Source organism: Theropithecus gelada, chromosome 7b (genome assembly GCF_003255815.1).
Source record: "Theropithecus gelada isolate Dixy chromosome 7b, Tgel_1.0, whole genome shotgun sequence".
Taxonomy (NCBI): domain Eukaryota; kingdom Metazoa; phylum Chordata; class Mammalia; order Primates; family Cercopithecidae; genus Theropithecus; species Theropithecus gelada.
Genome location: NC_037675.1, coordinates 3904190 through 3919336, shown reverse-complemented (window position 1 = coordinate 3919336; position 15147 = coordinate 3904190). Strand labels below are relative to the sequence as shown.

Sequence of the window (15147 nt, the reverse complement as noted above, 5' to 3'; positions counted from 1 at the left end):
ACTGTGTGTGCATACACATGTGCACAGGCATTTGTGCATGTGCAGATATGAATTGTGTGCATGTGTTTATGCATATGTGTGGATGTGAGTGTGTACATGTGTGCATATTTGCATATGCGTTGCTGGGTATGGGTGTGTGTGCATATGTATGTGGGTGTACATGTGTATATGTGCCTCTGTGTGTGTGCATGTGTGTGTGTATAGGGACATCAAAACACACTAGATAAGATTAGAGCCCTTTACTCTTCTCCTGCAGCTTTGGCCTTTACTTCCCTGTTACAACCTCCATGGTTCTTACTGTAGATTCCCATTGAACAGACCGCCTCCTCGCCTAGAAGGGCTGGGGAAGGGAAAGGCAATGTGTTCTTCAGCTGCACACCCAGCCCTGAGCCTGCCTCCTGGTAAGTGCTAGCTCGGTATCTGCAGAGTGGTGGAACTGCACCCCACACTGATGGGATGGGCGACAGTGTGCATGGCAGGCAGTTCTCATCTCACCTCCTTCCTCACCAGGCATGCTAAGTTCCATTTTGCAACATGGGGAGTCTAGGTTTTGTCACTTGTTTTTTGAGCATTGGTTTTCTTTTTTTTAGTTTTTTTGAGATAGAGTCTCACTCTGTTGCCAAGCTAGAGTGCAGTGGCACAATCTCAGCTGACTGCAACCTCCAACTCCCTGGTTCAGGTGATTCTCCTGCCTCAGCCTCCCGAGTAGCTGGGATTACAGGCATGCACCACCACACTGAGCTAATTTTTATATTTTTAGTAGAGACGGGGTTTCACCTTGTTGGCCAGGATGGTCTCCATCTCCTGACCTAGTAATCTGCCCTCCTCGGCCTCCCAAAGTGCTAGGATTACAGGCGTGAGCCACCTTGCCCAGCCGAGCATTTGTTTTTAAAACAGAAATGCATTTTTTTGAATGAGCATGGACCCAATTCTGGCATATAGAATAAAGTGTATAGAAGTGTAAAGAAACTCTTCCTTTTTCAAAATTCTTGACATTGGAAGAAGTTGAACCTCATGGAATGCTCTCAGTGTCTTTTATTGCAAACCACAGCGTCTTCCTGGTGATTCTCATGTTCTCGCCTCTCATGTCCACTTGGTAATCCATCATTTTAGTTTGGAAATGATTCAGGAACCTACTCAACCATTCCCTGTAAACGCTGCTATTACAAAAACTCCTTGCCTGTAGCACCACAAAAGTTCTAACTTGGTTTCTTTTTCCATTTCGCCTTCATTCTGCACACTTTGCCGAGGCTACTGTATTAGTCCGTCTTGCACTGCTATGAAGAAATACCTTTATGTGGCCAGAGCAGGAGGAAGGCGGGGGGCATGCTACACACTTTTAAATAAATAGATCTCATGAGAACTCACTCACTATGCAGCACCAAAGGGGGATAGTGCTAAACCATGAGAAACTGCCCCCATGATTCAGTCACCTCCCACCAGCCCCCACCTGTAACACTGGGGATTATAACTGAACATGAGATTTGGTGGGGACACAGATGCAAACCATATCAGTTACCTTTCAATAAGAAGATCTAGTTGTATTAAATGGAAAACTATGAAATTGCCAATATCCAACCTCTCTTGACCTACAAAAATTTGTGGTCTAACACAGGTCACCATGACACTGCTACCTAGCACTTGAGTCTGTGTTGGCCTCTCATGACAATGGTTTTTTGAGAAGAAATTGCTGTACTTTGTTTCCTAATCGCTTCCTTAGAATTAAATAAGTGGGGTGGTATCCAGAATCTCATGTCCCATCTATGTCATTTGCTGGGTAACCAACAGCAAACATCAGATATTTACCTCTGACATGCAATGTTCAAATCAAATAGTAAAATGTCTCTATGTAAACATTTTATGCCTCTTTGTAATATCAATTGAATTCTATCCTTTCTGAAGTCACTACACCATTTCTCCCAGTAAAAAATTGTCTACAAAATCTTAGAGTTGGTTCTGACACTACTAATTTTGAGTTGAGTGACCCTAGACAAATCGCCCACCTTTTTAAGCTTCACTTTTCTCATATAAAAATAAGGTGTGTTAATAATAGTTAACTCATCGGGCTTTTCTGAAAATTAAAATAAAAGTGCATATAACATGGTAAATAGGGAGACTCACACCTACTAAGTGCTCCATGGAGTACATTGTACATTTTAAAATAACTCAAAGAGTGAGATTGGGTCGTTTGTAACACAAAGGATAAATGCCTAAGGGGATGGATACCCCATTCTCCATGATGTGTTTATTTTACATTGCATGGTTGTATCAAAATATCTCATGTACCCCATAAAAATACGTACCTACTATGTTCCCATAAAAATTTTTTAAAAGAAAAAACGTATTAAAATTTGTTTTTAATTAATTAATTACTTATTTATTTAGAGACAGGGTCTAGCTCTGTCCCTCAGGCTGGAGTGCTGTGGCCCAATCTTGGCTCACTGCAGCCTTTGCCTCCCAGGCTGAAGTGATCCTCCCACCTCAGTCTCCCAAGTAGCTGGGACTACAGCCGTGCTGCCATGCCTGGCTAATTTTTGTATTTTTTTGTAGAGACAGGGTTTCACTATGTTGCCCATGGTGGTCTTGGCCTCCCAAAATGTTGGAATTACAGGTGTGGGTCACCATGCCTGTCCTTTTTTTTTTTTTTTAATTGAGATGGAGTCTTTCTCTGTTGCCCAGGCTGGAGTGCAGTGGCATGATCTTGGCTCACTGCAAGCTCTGCCTCTGGGTTCACCCCACTCTTGTGCCTCAGCCTTCCAAGTGGCTGGGACTACAGGCACCCACCACCACGCCGGGCTAATTTTTTGTATTTTTAGTAGAGATGGGGTTTCACCATGTTAGCCAGGATGGTCTCGATCTCCTGACCTCGTGATCTGCCCACCTAGGCCTCCCAAAGTGCTGGGATTACAGGCATGAGCCACTGTGCCCGGCCCATGCCTAGCCTATTTTTATAGAGACAGAGTCTCGCCATGTTGCTCAGGCTGGTCTCAAACTCCTGGACTCAAGTGATCCTCCCACCTTGGCCTCCCAAACTGCTGTCATTACAGGTGTGAGCCACTACACCTGGCCTAGTTTTATAGAGATGGGAGTCTTGCCATGTTGCCCAGGCTGGTCTTGAACTCCTGGCTTCAAGCAATCTTCCTGCTTTGGTCTCCCAAAGTGCTAGGATTACAGGCCTAAGTGACTGCCTCCCTTGCCTGGAACCCCATGCCTCTTTCCTCAGCCTCAAATCTCACATCCTCTTCTCACCATTTAAACTGTAGGCCACAGACTGGTGGCAAAGCAGAGGGAGCCAACCACCATCTGCTGAGTGTGCTACATGCCTAATGTTTCCACCTATTATCTCATTTAATCCTCAAACCCTCTGCAAGGAAAAAGCTCACTTCCTTTTTAAGTGAAAGAAACCAAGACTTAGAGATGCAAGGTAGTTCAATGGTGAGCAGTGGAGACGAGGTTGGAATTCAGGTTGAATCTAAGGAGGCTCTTATAATACTGTCTCTTTCCTTATGACTGGGGAGCTCCACGCCTCTAGCTGGGATGATGACGTTCAGACCTGGGAGGAATCCAGGGCTACCCACCTCTAAAATTCGGAGGGCAAGAAGCAAGAAACAGTCACAGCACTGCCCTGGAGGCTGCTGGGGTCACCTGTCCCCCAGGCTGGAGCTGCCTCTGGCCTCACACCTCCCTTCCCCAGAGACTGGTGCCCGCCTCCTAGCCCTTATTGGATGGGGCGGGGGTTACTATCTGCTTCGGCTTGGCCAGCTGCTCCTAGAACTGGCGATTCTGGGAGAGCGCACGGCTGATGGTGGTGTGGTTGTTCTGCACAGAGGACCTGCGTGCCTCTCCCTGCTCCTCCCAGAGCTCTGCTTTCTGCTCCTGCGGCCTCTACTGCTCCCGGTTCAGGCGACTCAAGCCCTCATTGGCTTCCACCTGGGCTTGGAGCTGTCCTGCCAGACTCTCCAGCTCCTTTCACAGGTGCTTGACCTCAGCTTATAGCTGCTGCTCCACCTCTGAGGGTCCTGCTGGGGGCTCCAGGTGTAGGGGTTCAGCTGAGAAAGGAAGCAGACAATAAGGGCCTCTGGATTCTCAAAAAACCCTCCTCTTGGTGCACAGCTCCTCTCAGGCTCTGCAAACTTGGCCTCCCTGCTAATGATTCCTTGTACTCGATGGTAGCCAATCTTCCAAGCCCCTTTCAGATAGAGAGCACTGTGGGTGGCTGACAATCGGCACTCCTCCCTCTTTGTTGATGGGGACACTGAGGCTCATGGAGATGACAAGACTTGCCATCTCCTGGCACAGACCTCTTTCCCTCTGCCTCAAAGCCCTTCCATCCACCCACCTCCCTGGGGCATTCTAAGTGACCCCCACAGCCCTCCGATGCCAGTCCTGCTTTGAGGTCACCCCAGCCCCAGCTCACCCATCTGGTTCTTCAGTTTGGTCAAGCTTGTCTCCAGCTCCTGTACCTGATGCAGGTCATGCTTCTTCTCCTCCTTCAATGTGCAAACCTGCCCAAAGCACAGGGGGAAAGGGCCCTGGAGAAGAGGGGCTGGTAGCTGGGCAGGCTACCATCTCCCTCTCTGCCTCCACCTCCACAAAGCCCAGACCCATGATCACTTCTGGCTGTGTTCCTCCCATTGCATAGATGCTCAGAACGATCAAGCGACCTCTCTTAGGCGGGGACTGAAGGGTCAGGTCTCACCTGCTCTGATATCTCCTGCATCCTCTGCCACACATGGCATGCTCTCCATGGAGATACTCAGCGCACTGGTCTCTCCATTTGTAGATACTACAGCCACTCCATCAACTGCGAGAATTGACACGGAAGTTAGGAAGGGCTGTCACTGGTCCTCACCTACTCCTGGCCACCTGGTGTCATCATCCTTCCACGTCCCTCCTTCTGCAAAGCCTCACGGGCCCCAGGTATGCTTCCAGCTGTGCCCGCTCTTCCATGGCCTGCTGTAACTGCTGGTTAGCATCCAGGGCTTCGCAGCAGCTAGACAACTGGATGGTGAAGTGGGAGAAGTTTCGATCTGGGGAGCACAGGCCATTCCACACAGTGCCTTTAAATGAGCTAGGGCTAGGCTCAATGTACGACTCAGTCAATAAAGATCTCTGTCAAGTTGCTTTGCTTTAGAAACAAAAAATTAAATAATTTTAAAGAGCTCTCAGGCCAGGCATGGTGGCTCATGTCTGTAATCCCAAAACTTTGGGAGGCTGAAGCGGGTGGATTCCTTGAGCTCAGGAGTTCCAGACCGGCCTGGGCAACATGGCAAAGCCTCGTCTCTACAAATACAAATTAGCCAGGTGCAGTGGCATGCACCTGTAGTCCCAGTTATTTGAGAGGCTGAGGCTTCAGCCTGGGAGGTGGAAGTTGCAGTGAGCCAAGATAGCACCACCACACTTCAGCCTGGATCACAGAGCAAGACCTCATCTCAAAAAAAAAAAAAAAGAAAAAGAAAAAAGATGATCACAACTCTCTCTTATTACCATGGAATAGTGAAAGTGTTGACTTGAACCTCAGAAGGAAATACACAGACTCATGAGCTAGCCATATAAATGTAATCTATAAAATAATGGCTTTCATCCATGATGCTTTAAGAAAAAAAAATTTAAGCCCTAACCTTGAGATTCTGATTCCCCAGGCCTATGACAGGGTCTCAGTTTGTAGATTTTTAGCAGTCTCTAGAGGATTCTATGGCAGAAGCAGAACAAGGACTCAAATTTTCCAGCTCTTGGCTGGAGCCTCCCCATATCCAGCATGATCCCTAGACCATGGCCCCAGCTGGATGGGGCTCCCACTGCCCTGGAGCTACAGCCTCTTGCCTGCTGAAGCATGAGGTCGGCAATCTCCAGTTTGTTTTTCAGCTCCTCCAAGTCACGCTGCACCCTTGCCTTGTGGGTCAGCGCAATTGGAAGCTGCTCTGCCTAAGCTGAGTTCTCCTGCTTCAGCTCCTTATTACTGTTGCTATGGCCAGAGGCAGCAGAGAAAGGAATGAACGAAGAATAGAAAGGATTGTTTTGGTGATCAACCCTCTACCCTCGCCCCACAACCACAGAACCGTGGCACTGGAAGAGACCCCAGGAATCAAATGTCATGAGTTGCCCGAATCTACAGCATGAGTGAGGGGCATGGATGGCATTAGAGCTTAGCGGTGCACGCATGCAGACCTGTACGACCACCTCACCATGCTCACCTGCACCCCTCCCACCTCGCCCACGCCACCCATGCTAAGGGCTGCAGACCTCCCGTTCCACCTTCCCCCATCCTAGGTGTTCTTGTCCACCTGCAGCCTGAGGGCATCTCTGTCTCTGCTTAACTGGTTGTTGTCCTGCAAATACAGAAAGGTGAAGTCAGGATACAGCAGGCAGAGGAGCAGCTGGCTGAGCAGGAACAACAGCTACAGTGACTATTCCAAAGTAACACTTCGTCACTCTCAATCATGCCTGACATGTTTTCAAGGCATTTCCAAGCCCATGGTCTCATTTGTTTCTAAAATAACTCAGTAAGGGTGGAAGGGACAGGAAAAGAGATCTAATTTATAGCTGGCTAGCAGAGAGGCCCAGAGAGATCAGAGAATATTGCTATCGTTCTTACCGTTATGACTACCCCTGTTTGAACCTTTGTTGAGTGCTTCACCAGGCATCATGCTAACAACCCCATTTAATCCTCACAACCACCATAGGAGACAGTTACTATTATCACCTCTATTGTGTAGATGAAAAACATGGGGTATTAGAGGTTAAGTGCTTGCCCAAGATCACTCAGACAGAGCTAGGAGCTAAACATCCAGGTATATCTGATTGTCTATGCCCCTGTTTTCACTGTGAGGCAGGAAAATAGGGTCTGGAGGCAGGGAACATAAGGCCAGTTCACACTTCAGCTATAACAGGAAATATCCTCTCCATAGGGCGTACGCGTAAATGACTTTGTAACTTTACTTCATCCTCTCCAGTTACATAGGGCGTACCCGAAGTAACCAATGGAATCCTCTAAGGGGTCATTAACCCCCCCAAAATTTTGTAACGGGGCCTTTGAGCCCCTGTGCTCGGGCGCGCTCCCACACTGTGGAGTGTGCTTTCATTTTCGATAAATCCCTTCATTCCTTCCTTGCTTTGTTTGTGTGTTTTGTCCAATTCTTTGTTCAAGATGCCAAGAACCTGGATGTCCTCCATCTTTAACAGCTGGGGGTGGAGGACATCCGGTGTTCACTTTTTGAAGAGTACATTTGCATGGTCCAAAACTCAGAAAATACAGAAGGGAAATATCTCCCAGTCACCCTGTTCCTCTCTCTTGAGTTTTTTACGAATCCTTGCAGACATATTTTATGTGTATTATCATAGTACACACATACACACACACACAGACACACACACACACGTGTTCCCACTCTCTACACAAATGGTAATATACTAAAGATACTCTTTTGTATCTTCATGGTACAAGTATCGTAAACCCCACCTAGGACTTGATCAATGCCACAGCCAGGTAAGGGCAGGGCAGGTATTTGGCCTCCAAGCTCTGTGTCCAGTACTTGCTCCCCACAGTGTCCCCCAACCTACCCACAGCAGCCGACACAGCCCCAGGCTGCCTCTAATGACCACACACAAAAGCAGTGAGAAATGGCCCATGCTGCCTTCTGGGTGGGACATGCCTTCCTGCAGAAGGGACCTTTAGACTCACTCCTCCATCTGGAAAGCCGGGCTGCCAGGGTATGGTTAGACGGTTGACTCACCCTATTCGCCTTCTTCTACTCCTGCTCCAACACTCCCACACGCCATTGGAAATACTGCAGGCGGCCGGCCAGATCCTTGGCCTCTTCTGGAATGAGAGAGGTTGAGATGGGGCCCAAAGAACTTCCCCTAAAGGTCTGTCAATGTGTCAAGTTGAAGGATGATGGGGTGCCCAGATTCCCACCTTCAAACTGCCTGGCAGCATGTTGGGTGTAGTATAGTGCTGTCTGCAGCTGAGTTTTCTCACATGTAAGGATTTGTATTGCATGAACCTGAGCCTTTGGGAGAAAAACCAAGCCAGGCCTGATGGTTATTGCCTACAATCCCAGCACTTTGGGAGGCTGAGGCGGGTAGATCACCTGAGCTCAGGAGTTCAAGACCAGCTGGCCAACATCATGAAACCCTGTCTCTACTAAAAATACAAAAACTAGCTGGGCATGGTGGCAGACACCTGTAATCCCAGTCACCTGGGAGCCTGAGGCAGGGGAATCGCTTGAACCAGGGAGGTGGAGGTTGCAGTGAGCCAAAATTGTGCCACTGCATTTCAGCCTGAGCAACAGAATAAGACTCAGTCTCTAAATAAATCATTAAATAAATACACAATGCTTTCCATTTAATAAGCACTCAAAGCCCTTTATCAGTTTAAAATAAATACAAGCCCCTTGTAAAGTAAGGCTAAATGCTAAGTGATGCGGGAGAGGAAAAGGACATAAGTAACTCCTACTCTCATGAGGTTAATGACTAAATCCTATTTTTCTAGAATCACCTGGCCTCTCTAAGCCCTGTGAGTGAAACTGAATTTCTCACTCAATACCTGGCTATGACTTGCAATCATGAAAACCAAGAATTGTGTTATGTCACCGTGTATTGCTTGTAACCTGAATTCCACACTAGGCTGGGATCAAGGGTTGAATCTTTCATGATTTGCTCCATAACCTGTATGCTTCTTATTCCAGACCAAACTAAGCTTTTTTCTAGAGTTCTGCAATTTACAGTTAGTATATAAGAGTGGTTTTCAAACATGTAGTCTCTGGACCAGCAGCTCTAGCAGCACCTGGGAACTTCTTATAAATGCAAATTCTCAGGCCCCACCCTGGACCTGATGAATCAGAAACTCTGGACTAGGGCTCAGCAATCTGTGCTGCAGTAGTCCCTCCAGGTGTTCAAGAACCTCTGGCATACAGCAGGTAGTAAAATGTATTTCCTTCTGTAGGTCCAAAGCCAGGGATACTATATGTTCTGTCTCAATATGAGAAAATGACATGCAATTAAAAGACGTATATCTCCTTCCTACTCCCACCCTCCATCCAATGTGTTTTATTTTTATGAGTTAAATAAGAAAATGAGTGGCAATCAGAGATTTAATCTAAAACGTATATTTACAGGTATCAGTTCTCATCCAGCCTGATCTCATCCAATATCATTTATATCCTCTTATGTGTAAATTTTAGAAAAGGATCTTCACAATGTAAGACTCAGGCATACTAGGAGTTCTGTAATAAAACACCAAGTAGATCAGAATGTCCAAAATTACTGGAGAAGAAAACTGGAATCATTGGTTATATTTTCAAATTGCATTCAACAGCAAATTTAAGTTTTGAATTTTTTTCACCTTCATCTTCCAATAGAATTAAGCCAAAATACTCCAGCCTTCCAAAGCCTCTAGCCAGGCAAAATTTTACTATATTACTTCTTGCTTTTCAATGGCTATAAAGCAGACTCACATTTTGTATAGTTGCAAAGATGCAGACCTAAACAATTCCATCTGTTCAATATTAAAACAAAAGTCCTGTAAACCTCAGATGGTGAGTGTAATACTTCACCATTAGCCCCAAAGCCTCAAATATGAAAAGATACCAAGAACACCACTAGCAATCGAAAGTAAACTCTTGGCCAGGAGCACTAGTTCATGCCGTAATCCCAGCACTTTGGCAAGCCAAGGTGGGAGGATTACTTGAAGTCAGGAGTTCGAGACCAGTCTGGGCAGCATAGTGAGTTCACGTCTCTATAAAAAGGTTTAAAAATTAGCTGGGTGTGTCAGCACACTTCCCGGGGCTGCTGTGCCATTGCTGGAATCTGCTCTATGGAGAGTACTGAGTACTTCTACCTGTAGCACTTTCGCTGGCTGGAATCCTGCAATTGTCACAGTGGCCCAAGAGCCAAGAAGGCAGGGCAGAAGCATCGTGTCCCCTTCCCAGCGAGTGCAAGGGAGGCTGGGGGGTGATGCACAAGCCTGTGGGAGGGTGAGGGGCAGGAGGGGTGCATGGTGAGCCTCTGTTGACTGCTTGCTGCCTCAACTGGAAGGTCAGGACCCAATGTCTATTACAGGTTAAATTACAGAAGTATTTCGGATTTCAGATTTTTTGCAGATTTTGGAATTCGAAAATCTGAAATCCAAAATGCTCCAACGAGCATTTCCTTTGAACCTGGCCTTCGAACATCATATCGGCGCTCAAACAGTTTTGGATTTTGAAGCATTTCAGATTTTGGGTTTTCAGATGAGGGATGCTGTATTATCTTCTGAATGAGGCCACTCATTTAGGAAAGCCCAGAGTTTGGGGACATGGAGCTGCAGGCCAGAGAGGTGATTTCTGAGGTGGCTTCCAGTGTGGAAGGGCCTCCAAAGTGGTTTAAGGCAAGCCACAAAATAGGAAACCTAATATTTAGCTAATGGAACACTGATAAAACCTGCCCAAGATGTCTGTCTACTGACACAGATGGAGCCAAGCCAATGCATTATTATCATTTTAAAAAGGCACCAATCCCTCTGCAAAAGCACTGAATTGTATCATGAATCATCGCTGGTGGTTTTTTAGGGATATAAAGAAGGTGTTTTCATAATAGATCGCACAACACACTATCTTCCAAATCTCTAAACATTTCTCTCCCCAGCCCAGTCTTCTTCACAGTTGTCCAAATCCCCCCCTCTTTTCTCTTGTTGTCTCCAAAACTCAAAACCATGCTCTGACTTTCTGTATCCTGCCCTCCCCTTCTTGGACCACCTGGGAAGCCCCCTGATTCCCCAGGGTGTCCCCTCCTCCCCTCCTGGGATCCCTGATCTTTCCTCAAATGGAGCAGTTTGGCCTCTCTTAGTTTCTCCAACTCTGCAGCTCAACCTTTCTTCCTTCACTACACAATAATGTCCAGGGGCAAAGAGCCCACAAACCAGGGAACCTCCCTTTCCAGAAGGGAGGAGAGAGGTGACTACAAATATATGGTTATGATATTCTTCCCTGGCACGACTGTTTCCATGGGCAGCGCTGAGCCCCAGTCCTGGCAGACCTCAGAACCAGGCTCTCTTGAGCTGGAGCAAGTGGGGCCTAGGGAGTCTCTGGGTTGAAGATCTTGCGTACTACTCTGCAACTGCCCTGCTGATTTGGCTCACTGCAACCTCTGCCTCACCGGCTCAAGTGATCCTTCTACCTCGGCCTCCCAAGTAGCTGGGATTTGGGCTACCATGCTTGGCTAATTTTTGTATCTTTTAGTACAGACGGGGTTTCCCCTGTAGCCCAGGCTGGTCTCGAACTCCTGGACTCGAGTGATTTATCCTCCTCAGCCTCCCAAAGTGCTGGGATTACAGGTGTGAGCCGCTGTGCCCGGCCTTGTGCCAGCTTTTAAATATCAACAAGGACAGATTAGAGAACAATGGAAGAGGGTGAGCAGCATGATAAGGTGATACAGAAATAATTTCACATGAAGAACTGGGCATGCTTGACCTTTTTTTTTTTTTTTTTTTAAAAAGCCATTCTGGGCTGGGCACAGGGGCTCATGCCTGCAATCCCAGCACTTTGGGAGGCCGAAGCTGGTGAAACCCCATCTCCACTAAAAATACAAAAATTAGCTGGGCATGGTGGTGGGCGCACGTAATCCCAGCTACTCAGGAGGCTGAGGCAGGAGAATTGTTTGAACCCAGGAGGCGGAGGTTACAGTGAGCCCAGATCGCGCCACTGCACTCTAGCCTGGGTGACAGAGCGAGACTATGTCTCAACAACAACAGCAACAACAACAACGCCATTCTGTGAGGGTTAATTAAGAAAATAGGGTCAGGCGCAGTGGCTCACATGTGTAATCCTAGCACTTTGGGAGGCCGAGGCAGGTGGATCGCCTGAAGTCAGGAGTTCGAGACCAGCCTAGTCAACATGGTGAAACCCCATTTCTACTAAAAATACAATACATTAGCCGGGCATGGTGGCGTGTGCTTGTAATTCCAGGTACTCGGGCAGCTGAGGCAGGAGAATCGCTTGAACCTGGGAGGTGGAGGTTGCAGTGAGCTGATATCGGACCATTGCACTCCAGCCTGGGCAACGAGTGAAACTCTGCTTCCAAAAAAAAAAAAAAAAAAGAAGAGAATATATGTACGCACCAGAGCTCAACATTAGCTTAGGAGCATTTCTGAGATTTGGAGCTATTCAGCAATGGAAGTTCCTGGTACATACATCAGGTATTCACAATACCCTTTCTCAGGTGTTTGGTCACTGCTAGTGAGCCTGCCTGGATCAGTGTTTCCCAAATGACAGTTATTTGCATCTTTGCATTATTTTTGGGGGTGGGGTGGGGGCATAGCCCATACTATATTTTAAAAAATTGACATTAAAAATACATGTTTAAAATGTGTAAAGTGCACTAATCGTAAGTGCACTGGATGTATTTTTTATTCATGTATACACTTTTGTTATCCATCACCCAGGTCAAAATACAGAACCAGCACCCAGAGGGTTCCCTCCTCTTCCTTCCCAGTCAATAATCGTCCCCTCCTACCTAACCACTGTTCTTACTTCAGTCACTGTCAACTAGTTTTGCACGTTCTTGAACTGCATATAAAGTGTCTCAATTTTTACTTAACATTTTTCTTGAAGTACACTTGTTTTTTGCCACTTTTTACTTGACCTAAGAAATACCATTAATGAAACAATGGTTTGACGTGATAGGCATTTCCCTCCTAATGCGCACTAAAACACTTAACTATTTGAAAAAAGAAGTATCTTTGTGTATCAACTAATATATTCTCCTCGGCCACCGTTGGTACACGGACCACATTTTGTTTCTCAAAGCAACCAGATGATTTCTGAGGTCGTTTGCAGCTCGAACACGGAATGACTTTGTGGTGATCGAGTAGCCAAAAGTTCACGGAATGCACTGTCACAATTGTGATTCCGCTATAGCGCCGTGCATCCATCCAACACTTGTTTAATACCTAATACCTTAGACTGTCCTAGGCTGTGCACACAGAAGACTAAACCTCACTTCCTGAGTTGAAGTGGGGGAAATAGAGGAGTAAATCATTTCACGATGTGTGGTTAAGTGCTGCAGCTCAGGTAACCACCGGCACACAGAGAAAGGGCGGTTTCTGGAGACAGGGCGGAGAGGAGACAGTGAAAGAAGTCTCTGCCAGCCACTCTAATTTGATCACTTTGCCACAAAGCAGCAGCTGCGGTCAACCTCAGCCCCCCTTAGCAACCTGAGTGCCCCGCCCAGGTGCCTTACTATTGGTCTCGTGGGGCGGGATGGGCAGCTCTTCCGTCCAATCCTAGTTCGCAGCCCTCGCTCCGCGTGTACTCACGGGAGGACTCACAGGCGTTACCGCCCTCCTGCGTGCCCCGCCCACCCTCGGGCGCTGGTAGCTGGTGCGCAGGCGGGGCTGTGTGCAGGGCCAGCGCGTAGCCCGAGCAGCCGCGGTGAAGCGCCTGGGCTGGGTGGAGACTGCCATGCCGGTTGCTCGCCTCGGTCGCCGCCTCTTTAGCCACCGCCGCCTCTGCTGGGGGAGCGGCCGCCTATTGCTTTTCTGTGCGGCGAAGGTGAGGAGCTGTCTCGGCCGGCGGGGGAGCCCCGGGAGCTTCACTGTGAGAGCGCAACTTAGTTGGCGGAGTTGGGGGAAGTTTTGTGATTTGAGGAGGGGTGGGAGTGCGGAGCGCGGCCCGTCCCCTGCGGCTGCTAGGTGGGGCGGGCCCCGGAGCTGCGCGGGGCTTCCGGGGCAGGCGGGACGGGTGGGTAGCCGGGCGGCGCGGGGACCTCAGCTTTGCGGACCCCTCCTCTCTGCGCATCACCCTTCTCCCGTATTGTCTGCCTGGGGCTCGGCGCGCCTCCCACTCCGCAGCCCAACTTGGGGCCGTCGCCGCTTTCCGGGTGGGGGGCGCGCCCGGCCGCGGATGGCTCCGAACCCTGCCCCGGGTCCTTTGGGTGGCGCTGCTGGGGCGGGCTCACTCCTCCCCTGGGGCCGGCGGCCTCCGTTTGGAGTCCGCGCCCAGAACAAGTGCTGCGGGAGCGGGGGAGCGGCTCCCCGGGGGCCGACGCAGACGGTAAATCTGTCCGACGGCGCCCGCCTGCTGGGGTCTCCGCTGCTTCTCCCGGACGCGGCCCGGCCGAAACCCCGCCGCTCCGAGTCGAATGACCCAGGAGACCTGTGCGGTCGGTCCAACTTGCAGCTATACTTTGAGACTAATCTTATTTTTTTTTTTTTGTAAAGGCAAACCGGTATGTGAAATTGAAAAAAGGAAAAATCCTCAAACAAACTTTATTTCTTTCTCTCCTCTCTCTCTCTTTTTTAAACTCAAGAAAGGGGGTAGATAGGTTTGTTTTGGAAATGGTTATTATAGCAGAGTGATACCGTCACATTTAATGCTCCTACTGTGAACTCAGGAATTCACGATGGAAGTTGGATTGAGCGGTATTTTGGTGTTCATTCTTTGCTGACACTCATTAATGAAGTTATTTGGAGAGTTGATTGCTTCAGTAGAGTAAAAACCAGTGTGCCTTTTTTTGTTGTTTGTTACTACTTCCCCCCCACCCCCCGCATTGTTTTAATTTTGAAGAAGCAGTTTATTCAGTTTTTCTAAACCATTGGATTGCCCAGATGAGGACAAACGGTGCAGTTCTTGAAAGGTCATTATTGGCAAGTTTGTGAAGGAGCTAAGATCAGTTGAGAAACCAGTGTTACTGTTCTTGTATTCCGTCGTGGACTCTTGGGGATTTGCAGGCTGCATTAAGTACAAGTCTGGTCCAATTTTGGGTGCACGTATTCCACTGAATTTGGTTCGTGTGGCTTATTATATGAACATGATTCTGTTTCAGTTCCCCAGATGGAACTAGCTTAAATGTCTGTCATTCATAGTGACAAATGAACAAAATAGCCAGAGTGTCATTTACTGTTAACTTCAGTTGTATTCCTTTACCATCTGCTAAATGAAAAAGAAAAATTGGAGAAATAACTGTGTGTGTCAGTTTGCTCTGAGTGATTTCTCATGCTAAGTGGGTCATGTGGAGAAGCGTTCCTGGGCTTTTCTGGTTTGGTGGGCCTTGTGTTATAAAACCAATTTTCTTCACCTGATGAAGCTAAAGACAAATTTTCTTCAGGCACAGGCGTTGCACTTTAAAACTGTAGAGCCAGTTTTAGGATTCACAATACTCGCTCGATGGCTT

The 15147-nt window shown here is 47.8% G+C and overlaps 2 pseudogenes; one reads left to right on the top strand and one right to left on the bottom strand.

The window, feature by feature from the left end:
* Window positions 1-13438, bottom strand: part of LOC112629148 — a 185610-nt pseudogene extending 172172 nt beyond the window's left edge.
* The window catches only part of LOC112629147, a 44143-nt pseudogene continuing 42432 nt past the window's right edge, over window positions 13437-15147 (top strand).